Source organism: Carcharodon carcharias, chromosome 1 (assembly GCF_017639515.1).
Source record: "Carcharodon carcharias isolate sCarCar2 chromosome 1, sCarCar2.pri, whole genome shotgun sequence".
In the NCBI taxonomy this organism is placed as follows: domain Eukaryota; kingdom Metazoa; phylum Chordata; class Chondrichthyes; order Lamniformes; family Lamnidae; genus Carcharodon; species Carcharodon carcharias.
Genome location: NC_054467.1, coordinates 257331293 through 257343573, shown reverse-complemented (window position 1 = coordinate 257343573; position 12281 = coordinate 257331293). Strand labels below are relative to the sequence as shown.

Here is a 12281-nt window from a genome sequence, read left to right as displayed (position 1 = left end):
CTGCTAGAGAGCCCTGTGCTCATAAATAGTGTCCCATTCAGTGTCCTGTGTTAGTAAATACTGTCCCGTTCAGGGTCCCGGGTTAGTAAACACCGTCCCATTCAGTGTCCCGAGTTAGTAAACACCGTCCCATTCAGGGTCCCATGTTAGTAAACACTGTCCCATTCAGTGTCCCGGGTTAGTAAACACTGTCCCATTCAGGGTCCCGGGTTAGTAAACACTGTCCCATTCAGTGTCCTGTGTTAGTAAACACTGTCCCATTCAGGGTCCCATGTTAGTAAACACCATCCCGTTCAGTGTCCCGGGTTAGTAAACACTGTCCCATTCAGGGTCCCATGTTAGTAAACACTGTCCCGTTCAGTGTTGCGGGTTGGTAAACACTGTCCCATTCAGTGTCGCGGGTTAGTAAACACTGTCCCGTTCAGGGTCCCGGGTTAGTAAACACCGTCCCATTCAGGGTCCCATGTTAGTAAACACTGTCCCGTTCAGTGTCGCGGGTTAGTAAACACTGTCCCATTCAGTGTCCTGTGTTAGTAAACACTGTCCCATTCAGGGTCCCATGTTAGTAAACACTGTCCCGTTCAGTGTCCCAGGTTAGTAAACACTGTCCCATTCAGTGTCCCGGGTTAGTAAACACTGTCCCGTTCAGGGTCCCGGGTTAGTAAACACTGTCCCATTCAGTGCCCCGGGTTAGTAAACACTGTCCCATTCAGTGTCCCGGGTTAGTAAACAGCGTCCCATTCAGGGTCCCATGTTAGTAAACACTGTCCCGTTCAGTGTCCCAGGTTAGTAAACACTGTCCCATTCAGTGTCCCAGGTTAGTAAACACTGTCCCATTCAGTGTCCTGTGTTAGTAAACACTGTCCCATTCAGTGTCCTGTGTTAGTAAACACCGTCCCATTCAGTGTCGCGGGTTAGTAAACACTGTCCCATTCAGTATCCTGTGTTAGTAAACACTGTCCCATTCAGTGTCCTGTGTTAGTAAACATTGTCCCGTTCAGTGTCGCGGGTTAGTAAACACCGTCCCATTCAGTGTCGCGGGTTAGTAAACACTGTCCCATTCAGTGTCCTGTGTTAGTAAACACTGTCCCATTCAGTGTCTCGGGTTAGTAAACACTGTCCCATTCAGTGTCCCTGGTTAGTAAACACTGTCCCATTCAGTGCCCCGGGTTAGTAAACACTGTCCCATTCAGTGTCGCGGGTTAGTAAACACTGTCCCATTCAGTGTCCTGTGTTGGTAAACACTGTCCCATTCAGTGTCCCGGGTTAGTAAACACTGTCCCATTCAGTGTCGCGGGTTAGTAAACACCATCCCATTCAGTGTCCTGTGTTAGTAAACACTGTCCCATTCAGTGCCCCGTGTTAGTAAACACTGACCCATTCAATGTCGCGGGTTAGTAAACACCGTCCCATTCAGTGTCCCAGTTAGAAAACACTGTCCCATTCAGTGTCCCGGGTTAGTAAACACTGTCCCATTCAGTGTCGCGGGTTAGTAAACACTGTCCCATTCAGTGTCCCGGGTTAGTAAACACCGTCCCATTCAGGGTCCCATGTTAGTAAACACTGTCCTGTTCAGGGTCCCGGGTTAGTAAACACTGTCCCATTCAGTGTCCCAGGTTAGTAAACACTGTCCCATTCAGTGTCCCAGGTTAGTAAACACCGTCCCATTCAGTGTCGCGGGTTAGTAAACACTATCCCGTTCAGTGTCGTGGGTTAGTAAACACTGTCCCATTCAGTGTCGCGGGTTAGCAAACACCGTCCCATTCAGTGTTGCAGGTTAGTAAACACTGTCCCATTTAGGGTCCCGTGTTAGTAAACACCGTCCCATTCAGGGTCCCGGGTTAGTAAACACTATCCCATTTAGGGTCCCATGTTAGTAAACACTGTCCTATTCAGTGTCCCAGGTTAGTAAACACCATCCCATTCAGTGCCCCGTGTTAGTAAACACTGACCCATTCACTATCCCAGGTTAGTAAACACCGTCCCACTCAGTGTCCCAGTTAGTAAACACCGTCCCATTCAGGGTCCCGGGTTAGTAAACACCGTTCCATTCAGTGTCCCGTGTTAGTAAATACCGTCCTATTCAGGGTCCCATGTTAGTAAACACTGTCCCATTCAGTGTCCCGGGTTAGTAAATACCGTCCTATTCAGTGTCGCGGGTTAGTAAACACTGTGCTATTCAGTGTCCCGGGTTAGTAAACGCTGTCCCATTCAGTGTCCTGTGTTAGTAAACACTGTCCCATTCAGTGTCCCAGGTTAGTAAACAGCGTCCCATTCAGTGTTCTGTGTTAGTAAACACTGTCCCATTCAGGGTCCCATGTTAGTAAACACTGTCCCATTCAGTGTCCCGTGTTAGTAAACACCGTCCCATTCAGTGTCCTGTGTTAGTAAACACTGTCCCATTCAGTGTCCCAGGTTAGTAAACACCGTCCCATTCAGGGTCACGTGTTAGTAAACACTGTCCCATTCAGTGTCCCGTGTTAGTAAACACTGTCCCATTCAGTGTCCCATGTTAGTAAACGCTGTCGCATTCAGGGTCCCATGTTAGTAAACACTGTCCCATTCAGTGTCCCGGGTTAGTAAACACTGTCCCATTCAGTGTCGCGGGTTAGTAAACACTGTCCCATTCAGTGTCCTGGGTTAGTAAACACTGTCCCATTCAGTGTCCCGGGTTAGTAAACACCGTCCCATTCAGTGTCCCAGTTAGTAAACACTGTCCCATTCAGTGTCGCGGGTTAGTAAACACTGTCCCATTCAGTGTCCTGGGTTAGTAAACACTGTCCCATTCAGTGTCACAGGTTAGTAAACACCGTCCCATTCAGTGTCGCGGGTTAGTAAACACTGTCCCATTCAGTGTCCCGGGTTAGTAAACACCGTCCCATTCATTGTCCCGGGTTAGTAAACACTGTCCCATTCAATATCCTGGGTTAGTAAACGCTGTCCCATTCAATGTTCTGTGTTAGTAACCACCGTCCCATTCAGTGTCACGGGTTAGTAAACGCTGTCCCATTCAGTGTCCTGTGTTAGTAAACACTGTCCCATTCAGTGTCCCAGGTTAGTAAACACTGTCCCATTCAGTGTCCTGTGTTGGTAAACACCGTGCCATTCAGTGTCCCAGGTTAGTAAACACTGTCCCATTCAGTGTCGCGGGTTAGTAAACACTGTCCCATTCAGTGTCCTGTGTTAGTAAACACTGTCCCATTCAGGGTCCCAGGTTAGTAAACACCGTCCCATTCAGTGTCCCGGGTTAGTAAACACTGTCCCATTCAATATTCTGTGTTAGTAAACACTGTCCCATTCAGGGTCCTGAGTTAGTAAACACTGTCCCATTCAGTGTCGCGGGTTAGTAAACACTGTCCCATTCAGTGTCCTGTGTTAGTAAACACTGTCCCATTCAGGGTCCCAGGTTAGTAAACACTGTCCCATTCAGTGTCGCGGGTTAGTAAACACTGTCCCATTCAGTGTCCTGTGTTAGTAAACACTGTCCCATTCAGGGTCCCAGGTTAGTAAACACCGTCCCATTCAGTGTCCCGGGTTAGTAAACACTGTCCCATTCAATATTCTGTGTTAGTAAACACTGTCCCATTCAGGGTCCTGAGTTAGTAAACACTGTCCCATTCAGTGTCGCGGGTTAGTAAACACCGTGCCATTCAGTGTCCCAGGTTAGTAAACACTGTCCCATTCAGTGTCCCAGGTTAGTAAACAGCGTCCCATTCAGTGTTCTGTGTTAGTAAACACTGTCCCATTCAGGGTCCCATGTTAGTAAACACTGTCCCATTCAGTGTCCCGTGTTAGTAAACACCGTCCCATTCAGTGTCCTGTGTTAGTAAACACTGTCCCATTCAGTGTCCCAGGTTAGTAAACACCGTCCCATTCAGGGTCACGTGTTAGTAAACACTGTCCCATTCAGTGTCCCGTGTTAGTAAACACTGTCCCATTCAGTGTCCCATGTTAGTAAACGCTGTCGCATTCAGGGTCCCATGTTAGTAAACACTGTCCCATTCAGTGTCCCGGGTTAGTAAACACTGTCCCATTCAGTGTCGCGGGTTAGTAAACACTGTCCCATTCAGTGTCCTGGGTTAGTAAACACTGTCCCATTCAGTGTCCCGGGTTAGTAAACACCGTCCCATTCAGTGTCCCAGTTAGTAAACACTGTCCCATTCAGTGTCGCGGGTTAGTAAACACTGTCCCATTCAGTGTCCTGGGTTAGTAAACACTGTCCCATTCAGTGTCACAGGTTAGTAAACACCGTCCCATTCAGTGTCGCGGGTTAGTAAACACTGTCCCATTCAGTGTCCCGGGTTAGTAAACACCGTCCCATTCATTGTCCCGGGTTAGTAAACACTGTCCCATTCAATATCCTGGGTTAGTAAACGCTGTCCCATTCAATGTTCTGTGTTAGTAACCACCGTCCCATTCAGTGTCACGGGTTAGTAAACGCTGTCCCATTCAGTGTCCTGTGTTAGTAAACACTGTCCCATTCAGTGTCCCAGGTTAGTAAACACTGTCCCATTCAGTGTCCTGTGTTGGTAAACACCGTGCCATTCAGTGTCCCAGGTTAGTAAACACTGTCCCATTCAGTGTCGCGGGTTAGTAAACACTGTCCCATTCAGTGTCCTGTGTTAGTAAACACTGTCCCATTCAGGGTCCCAGGTTAGTAAACACCGTCCCATTCAGTGTCCCGGGTTAGTAAACACTGTCCCATTCAATATTCTGTGTTAGTAAACACTGTCCCATTCAGGGTCCTGAGTTAGTAAACACTGTCCCATTCAGTGTCGCGGGTTAGTAAACACTGTCCCATTCAGTGTCCTGTGTTAGTAAACACTGTCCCATTCAGGGTCCCAGGTTAGTAAACACTGTCCCATTCAGTGTCGCGGGTTAGTAAACACTGTCCCATTCAGTGTCCTGTGTTAGTAAACACTGTCCCATTCAGGGTCCCAGGTTAGTAAACACCGTCCCATTCAGTGTCCCGGGTTAGTAAACACTGTCCCATTCAATATTCTGTGTTAGTAAACACTGTCCCATTCAGGGTCCTGAGTTAGTAAACACTGTCCCATTCAGTGTCGCGGGTTAGTAAACACCGTGCCATTCAGTGTCCCAGGTTAGTAAACACTGTCCCATTCAGTGTCGCGGGTTAGTAAACACTGTCCCATTCAGTGTCCTGTGTTAGTAAACACTGTCCCATTCAGGGTCCCAGGTTAGTAAACACCGTCCCATTCAGTGTCCCGGGTTAGTAAACACTGTCCCATTCAGTGTCGCGGGTTAGTAAACACCGTCCCATTCAGTGTCCCAGGTTAGTAAACACTGTCCCATTCAATATTCTGTGTTAGTAAACACTGTCCCATTCAGGGTCCTGAGTTAGTAAACACTGTCCCATTCAGTGTCGCGGGTTAGTAAACACTGTCCCATTCAGTGTCCTGTGTTAGTAAACACTGTCCCATTCAGGGTGCTGGGTTGGTAAACACCGTCCCATTCAGTGTCCCGGGTTAGTAAACACTGTCCCATTCAGGGTCCCGGGTTAGTAAACACTGTCCCATTCAGTGTCCTGTGTTAGTAAACACTGTCCCATTCAGGGTCCCGGGTTAGTAAACACTGTCCCATTCAGTGTCCCAGGTTAGTAAACACTGTCCCATTCAGTGTCGCGGGTTAGTAAACACTGTCCCATTCAGTGTCGCGGGTTAGTAAACACTGTCCCATTCAGTGTCCCGGGTTAGTAAACACTGTCCCCTTCAGTGTCCCGGGTTAGTAAACACTGTCCCATTCAGTGTCGCGGGTTAGTAAACACTGTCCCATTCAGTGTCGCGGGTTAGTAAACACTGTCCCATTCAGTGTCCTGTGTTAGTAAACACTGTCCCATTCAGTGTCTCGGGTTAGTAAACACTGTCCCATTCAGTGTCCCAGGTTAGTAAACACTGTCCCATTCAGTGCCCCGGGTTAGTAAACACTGTCCCATTCAGTGTCGCGGGTTAGTAAACACTGTCCCATTCAGTGTCCTGTGTTGGTAAACACTGTCCCATTCAGTGTCCCGGGTTAGTAAACACTGTCCCATTCAGTGTCGCGGGTTAGTAAACACCATCCCATTCAGTGTCCTGTGTTAGTAAACACTGTCCCATTCAGTGCCCCGTGTTAGTAAACACTGACCCATTCAATGTCGCGGGTTAGTAAACACCGTCCCATTCAGTGTCCCAGTTAGAAAACACTGTCCCATTCAGTGTCCCGGGTTAGTAAACACTGTCCCATTCAGTGTCGCGGGTTAGTAAACACTGTCCCATTCAGTGTCCCGGGTTAGTAAACACCGTCCCATTCAGGGTCCCATGTTAGTAAACACTGTCCTGTTCAGGGTCCCGGGTTAGTAAACACTGTCCCATTTAGGGTCCCGTGTTAGTAAACACCGTCCCATTCAGGGTCCCGGGTTAGTAAACACTATCCCATTTAGGGTCCCATGTTAGTAAACACTGTCCTATTCAGTGTCCCAGGTTAGTAAACACCATCCCATTCAGTGCCCCGTGTTAGTAAACACTGACCCATTCACTATCCCAGGTTAGTAAACACCGTCCCACTCAGTGTCCCAGTTAGTAAACACCGTCCCATTCAGGGTCCCGGGTTAGTAAACACCGTCCCATTCAGTGTCCCGTGTTAGTAAATACCGTCCTATTCAGTGTCCCATGTTAGTAAACACTGTCCCATTCAGTGTCGCGGGTTAGTAAATACCGTCCTATTCAGTGTCCCATGTTAGTAAACACTGTCCCATTCAGTGTCCCGGGTTAGTAAATACCGTCCTATTCAGTGTCGCGGGTTAGTAAACACTGTGCTATTCAGTGTCCCGGGTTAGTAAACGCTGTCCCATTCAGTGTCCTGTGTTAGTAAACACTGTCCCATTCAGTGTCCCAGGTTAGTAAACAGCGTCCCATTCAGTGTTCTGTGTTAGTAAACACTGTCCCATTCAGGGTCCCATGTTAGTAAACACTGTCCCATTCAGTGTTCCGTGTTAGTAAACACCGTCCCATTCAGTGTCCTGTGTTAGTAAACACTGTCCCATTCAGTGTCCCAGGTTAGTAAACACCGTCCCATTCAGGGTCCCGTGTTAGTAAACACTGTCCCATTCAGTGTCCCGTGTTAGTAAACACTGTCCCATTCAGGGTCCCATGTTAGTAAACACTGTCCCATTCAGTGTCCCGGGTTAGTAAACACTGTCCCATTCAGTGTCGCGGGTTAGTAAACACTGTCCCATTCAGTGTCCTGGGTTAGTAAACACTGTCCCATTCAGTGTCCCGGGTTAGTAAACACCGTCCCATCCAGTGTCCCAGTTAGTAAACACTGTCCCATTCAGTGTCGCGGGTTAGTAAACACTGTCCCATTCAGTGTCCTGGGTTAGTAAACACTGTCCCATTCAGTGTCACAGGTTAGTAAACACCGTCCCATTCAGTGTCGCGGGTTAGTAAACACTGTCCCATTCAGTGTCCCGGGTTAGTAAACACCGTCCCATTCATTGTCCCGGGTTAGTAAACACTGTCCCATTCAATATCCTGGGTTAGTAAACGCTGTCCCATTCAATGTTCTGTGTTAGTAACCACCGTCCCATTCAGTGTCACGGGTTAGTAAACGCTGTCCCATTCAGTGTCCTGTGTTAGTAAACACTGTCCCATTCAGTGTCCCAGGTTAGTAAACACTGTCCCATTCAGTGTCCTGTGTTGGTAAACACCGTGCCATTCAGTGTCCCAGGTTAGTAAACACTGTCCCATTCAGTGTCGCGGGTTAGTAAACACTGTCCCATTCAGTGTCCTGTGTTAGTAAACACTGTCCCATTCAGGGTCCCAGGTTAGTAAACACCGTCCCATTCAGTGTCCCGGGTTAGTAAACACTGTCCCATTCAATATTCTGTGTTAGTAAACACTGTCCCATTCAGGGTCCTGAGTTAGTAAACACTGTCCCATTCAGTGTCGCGGGTTAGTAAACACTGTCCCATTCAGTGTCCTGTGTTAGTAAACACTGTCCCATTCAGGGTCCCAGGTTAGTAAACACTGTCCCATTCAGTGTCGCGGGTTAGTAAACACTGTCCCATTCAGTGTCCTGTGTTAGTAAACACTGTCCCATTCAGGGTCCCAGGTTAGTAAACACCGTCCCATTCAGTGTCCCGGGTTAGTAAACACTGTCCCATTCAATATTCTGTGTTAGTAAACACCGTCCCATTCAGTGTCGTAGGTTAGTAAACACTGTCCCATTCAGTGTCCTGTGTTAGTAAACACTGTCCCATTCAGTGTCTCGGGTTAGTAAACACTGTCCCATTCAGTGTCCCAGGTTAGTAAACACTGTCCCATTCAGTGCCCCGGGTTAGTAAACACTGTCCCATTCAGTGTCGCGGGTTAGTAAACACTGTCCCATTCAGTGTCCTGTGTTGGTAAACGCTGTCCCATTCAGTGTCGCGGGTTAGTAAACACTGTCCCATTCAGTGTCCTGTGTTAGTAAACACTGTCCCATTCAGGGTCCCAGGTTAGTAAACACCGTCCCATTCAGTGTCCCGGGTTAGTAAACACTGTCCCATTCAATATTCTGTGTTAGTAAACACTGTCCCATTCAGGGTCCTGAGTTAGTAAACACTGTCCCATTCAGTGTCGCGGGTTAGTAAACACCGTGCCATTCAGTGTCCCAGGTTAGTAAACACTGTCCCATTCAGTGTCGCGGGTTAGTAAACACTGTCCCATTCAGTGTCCTGTGTTAGTAAACACTGTCCCATTCAGGGTCCCAGGTTAGTAAACACCGTCCCATTCAGTGTCCCGGGTTAGTAAACACTGTCCCATTCAATATTCTGTGTTAGTAAACACTGTCCCATTCAGGGTCCTGAGTTAGTAAACACTGTCCCATTCAGTGTCGCGGGTTAGTAAACACTGTCCCATTCAGTGTCCTGTGTTAGTAAACACTGTCCCATTCAGGGTGCTGGGTTGGTAAACACCGTCCCATTCAGTGTCCGGGTTAGTAAACACCGTCCCATTCAGGGTCCCGGGTTAGTAAACACCGTCCCGTTCAGTGTCCCAGGTTAGTAAACACTGTCCCATTCAGTGTCCCGGGTTAGTAAAACACTGTCCCATTCAGGGTCCCGGGTTAGTAAACACTGTCCCATTCAGTGTCCTGTGTTAGTAAACACTGTCCCATTCAGGGTCCCGGGTTAGTAAACACTGTCCCATTCAGTGTCCCAGGTTAGTAAACACTGTCCCATTCAGTGTCGCGGGTTAGTAAACACTGTCCCATTCAGTGTCCTGTGTTAGTAAACACCGTCCCATTCAGTGGTCCCAGGTTTAGTAAACACTGTCCCATTCAATATTCTGTGTTAGTAAACACCGTCCCATTCAGTGTCGTAGGTTAGTAAACACTGTCCCATTCAGTGTCCTGTGTTAGTAAACACCGTCCCATTCAGTGTCTCGGGTTAGTAAACACTGTCCCATTCAGTGTCCCAGGTTAGTAAACACTGTCCCATTCAGTGCCCCGGGTTAGTAAACACTGTCCCATTCAGTGTCGCGGGTTAGTAAACACTGTCCCATTCAGTGTCCTGTGTTGGTAAACACTGTCCCATTCAGTGTCGCGGGTTAGTAAACACTGTCCCATTCAGTGTCCTGTGTTAGTAAACACTGTCCCATTCAGGGTCCCAGGTTAGTAAACACCGTCCCATTCAGTGTCCCGGGTTAGTAAACACTGTCCCATTCAATATTCTGTGTTAGTAAACACTGTCCCATTCAGGGTCCTGAGTTAGTAAACACTGTCCCATTCAGTGTCGCGGGTTAGTAAACACCGTGCCATTCAGTGTCCCAGGTTAGTAAACACTGTCCCATTCAGTGTCGCGGGTTAGTAAACACTGTCCCATTCAGTGTCCTGTGTTAGTAAACACTGTCCCATTCAGGGTCCCAGGTTAGTAAACACCGTCCCATTCAGTGTCCCGGGTTAGTAAACACTGTCCCATTCAATATTCTGTGTTAGTAAACACTGTCCCATTCAGGGTCCTGAGTTAGTAAACACTGTCCCATTCAGTGTCGCGGGTTAGTAAACACTGTCCCATTCAGTGTCCTGTGTTAGTAAACACTGTCCCATTCAGGGTGCTGGGTTGGTAAACACCGTCCCATTCAGTGTCCCGGGTTAGTAAACACCGTCCCATTCAGGGTCCCGGGTTAGTAAACACCGTCCCGTTCAGTGTCCCAGGTTAGTAAACACTGTCCCATTCAGTGTCCCGGGTTAGTAAACACTGTCCCATTCAGGGTCCCGGGTTAGTAAACACTGTCCCATTCAGTGTCCTGTGTTAGTAAACACTGTCCCATTCAGGGTCCCGGGTTAGTAAACACTGTCCCATTCAGTGTCCTGTGTTAGTAAACACTGTCCCATTCAGTGTCCTGTGTTAGTAAACACCGTCCCATTCAGTGTCGCGGGTTAGTAAACACTGTCCCATTCAGTATCCTGTGTTAGTAAACACTGTCCCATTCAGTGTCCTGTGTTAGTAAACATTGTCCCGTTCAGTGTCGCGGGTTAGTAAACACCGTCCCATTCAGTGTCGCGGGTTAGTAAACACTGTCCCATTCAGTGTCCTGTGTTAGTAAACACTGTCCCATTCAGTGTCTCGGGTTAGTAAACACTGTCCCATTCAGTGTCCCAGGTTAGTAAACACTGTCCCATTCAGTGCCCCGGGTTAGTAAACACTGTCCCATTCAGTGTCGCGGGTTAGTAAACACTGTCCCATTCAGTGTCCTGTGTTGGTAAACACTGTCCCATTCAGTGTCCCGGGTTAGTAAACACTGTCCCATTCAGTGTCGCGGGTTAGTAAACACCATCCCATTCAGTGTCCTGTGTTAGTAAACACTGTCCCATTCAGTGCCCCGTGTTAGTAAACACTGACCCATTCAATGTCGCGGGTTAGTAAACACCGTCCCATTCAGTGTCCCAGTTAGAAAACACTGTCCCATTCAGTGTCCCGGGTTAGTAAACACTGTCCCATTCAGTGTCGCGGGTTAGTAAACACTGTCCCATTCAGTGTCCCGGGTTAGTAAACACCGTCCCATTCAGGGTCCCATGTTAGTAAACACTGTCCTGTTCAGGGTCCCGGGTTAGTAAACACTGTCCCATTCAGTGTCCCAGGTTAGTAAACACTGTCCCATTCAGTGTCCCAGGTTAGTAAACACCGTCCCATTCAGTGTCGCGGGTTAGTAAACACTATCCCGTTCAGTGTCGTGGGTTAGTAAACACTGTCCCATTCAGTGTCGCGGGTTAGCAAACACCGTCCCATTCAGTGTTGCAGGTTAGTAAACACTGTCCCATTTAGGGTCCCGTGTTAGTAAACACCGTCCCATTCAGGGTCCCGGGTTAGTAAACACTATCCCATTTAGGGTCCCATGTTAGTAAACACTGTCCTATTCAGTGTCCCAGGTTAGTAAACACCATCCCATTCAGTGCCCCGTGTTAGTAAACACTGACCCATTCACTATCCCAGGTTAGTAAACACCGTCCCACTCAGTGTCCCAGTTAGTAAACACCGTCCCATTCAGGGTCCCGGGTTAGTAAACACCGTTCCATTCAGTGTCCCGTGTTAGTAAATACCGTCCTATTCAGGGTCCCATGTTAGTAAACACTGTCCCATTCAGTGTCCCGGGTTAGTAAATACCGTCCTATTCAGTGTCGCGGGTTAGTAAACACTGTGCTATTCAGTGTCCCGGGTTAGTAAACGCTGTCCCATTCAGTGTCCTGTGTTAGTAAACACTGTCCCATTCAGTGTCCCAGGTTAGTAAACAGCGTCCCATTCAGTGTTCTGTGTTAGTAAACACTGTCCCATTCAGGGTCCCATGTTAGTAAACACTGTCCCATTCAGTGTCCCGTGTTAGTAAACACCGTCCCATTCAGTGTCCTGTGTTAGTAAACACTGTCCCATTCAGTGTCCCAGGTTAGTAAACACCGTCCCATTCAGGGTCACGTGTTAGTAAACACTGTCCCATTCAGTGTCCCGTGTTAGTAAACACTGTCCCATTCAGTGTCCCATGTTAGTAAACGCTGTCGCATTCAGGGTCCCATGTTAGTAAACACTGTCCCATTCAGTGTCCCGGGTTAGTAAACACTGTCCCATTCAGTGTCGCGGGTTAGTAAACACTGTCCCATTCAGTGTCCTGGGTTAGTAAACACTGTCCCATTCAGTGTCCCGGGTTAGTAAACACCGTCCCATTCAGTGTCCCAGTTAGTAAACACTGTCCCATTCAGTGTCGCGGGTTAGTAAACACTGTCCCATTCAGTGTCCTGGGTTAGTAAACACTGTC

The 12281-nt window shown here is 48.1% G+C and overlaps 1 protein-coding gene across 4 annotated transcripts in view; it reads left to right on the top strand.

Moving 5' to 3' along the window:
• dysf (dysferlin, limb girdle muscular dystrophy 2B (autosomal recessive)) overlaps positions 1 to 12281 on the top strand; it is a 375567-nt gene that overhangs the window by 186630 nt on the left and 176656 nt on the right. The window lies entirely within an intron of this gene.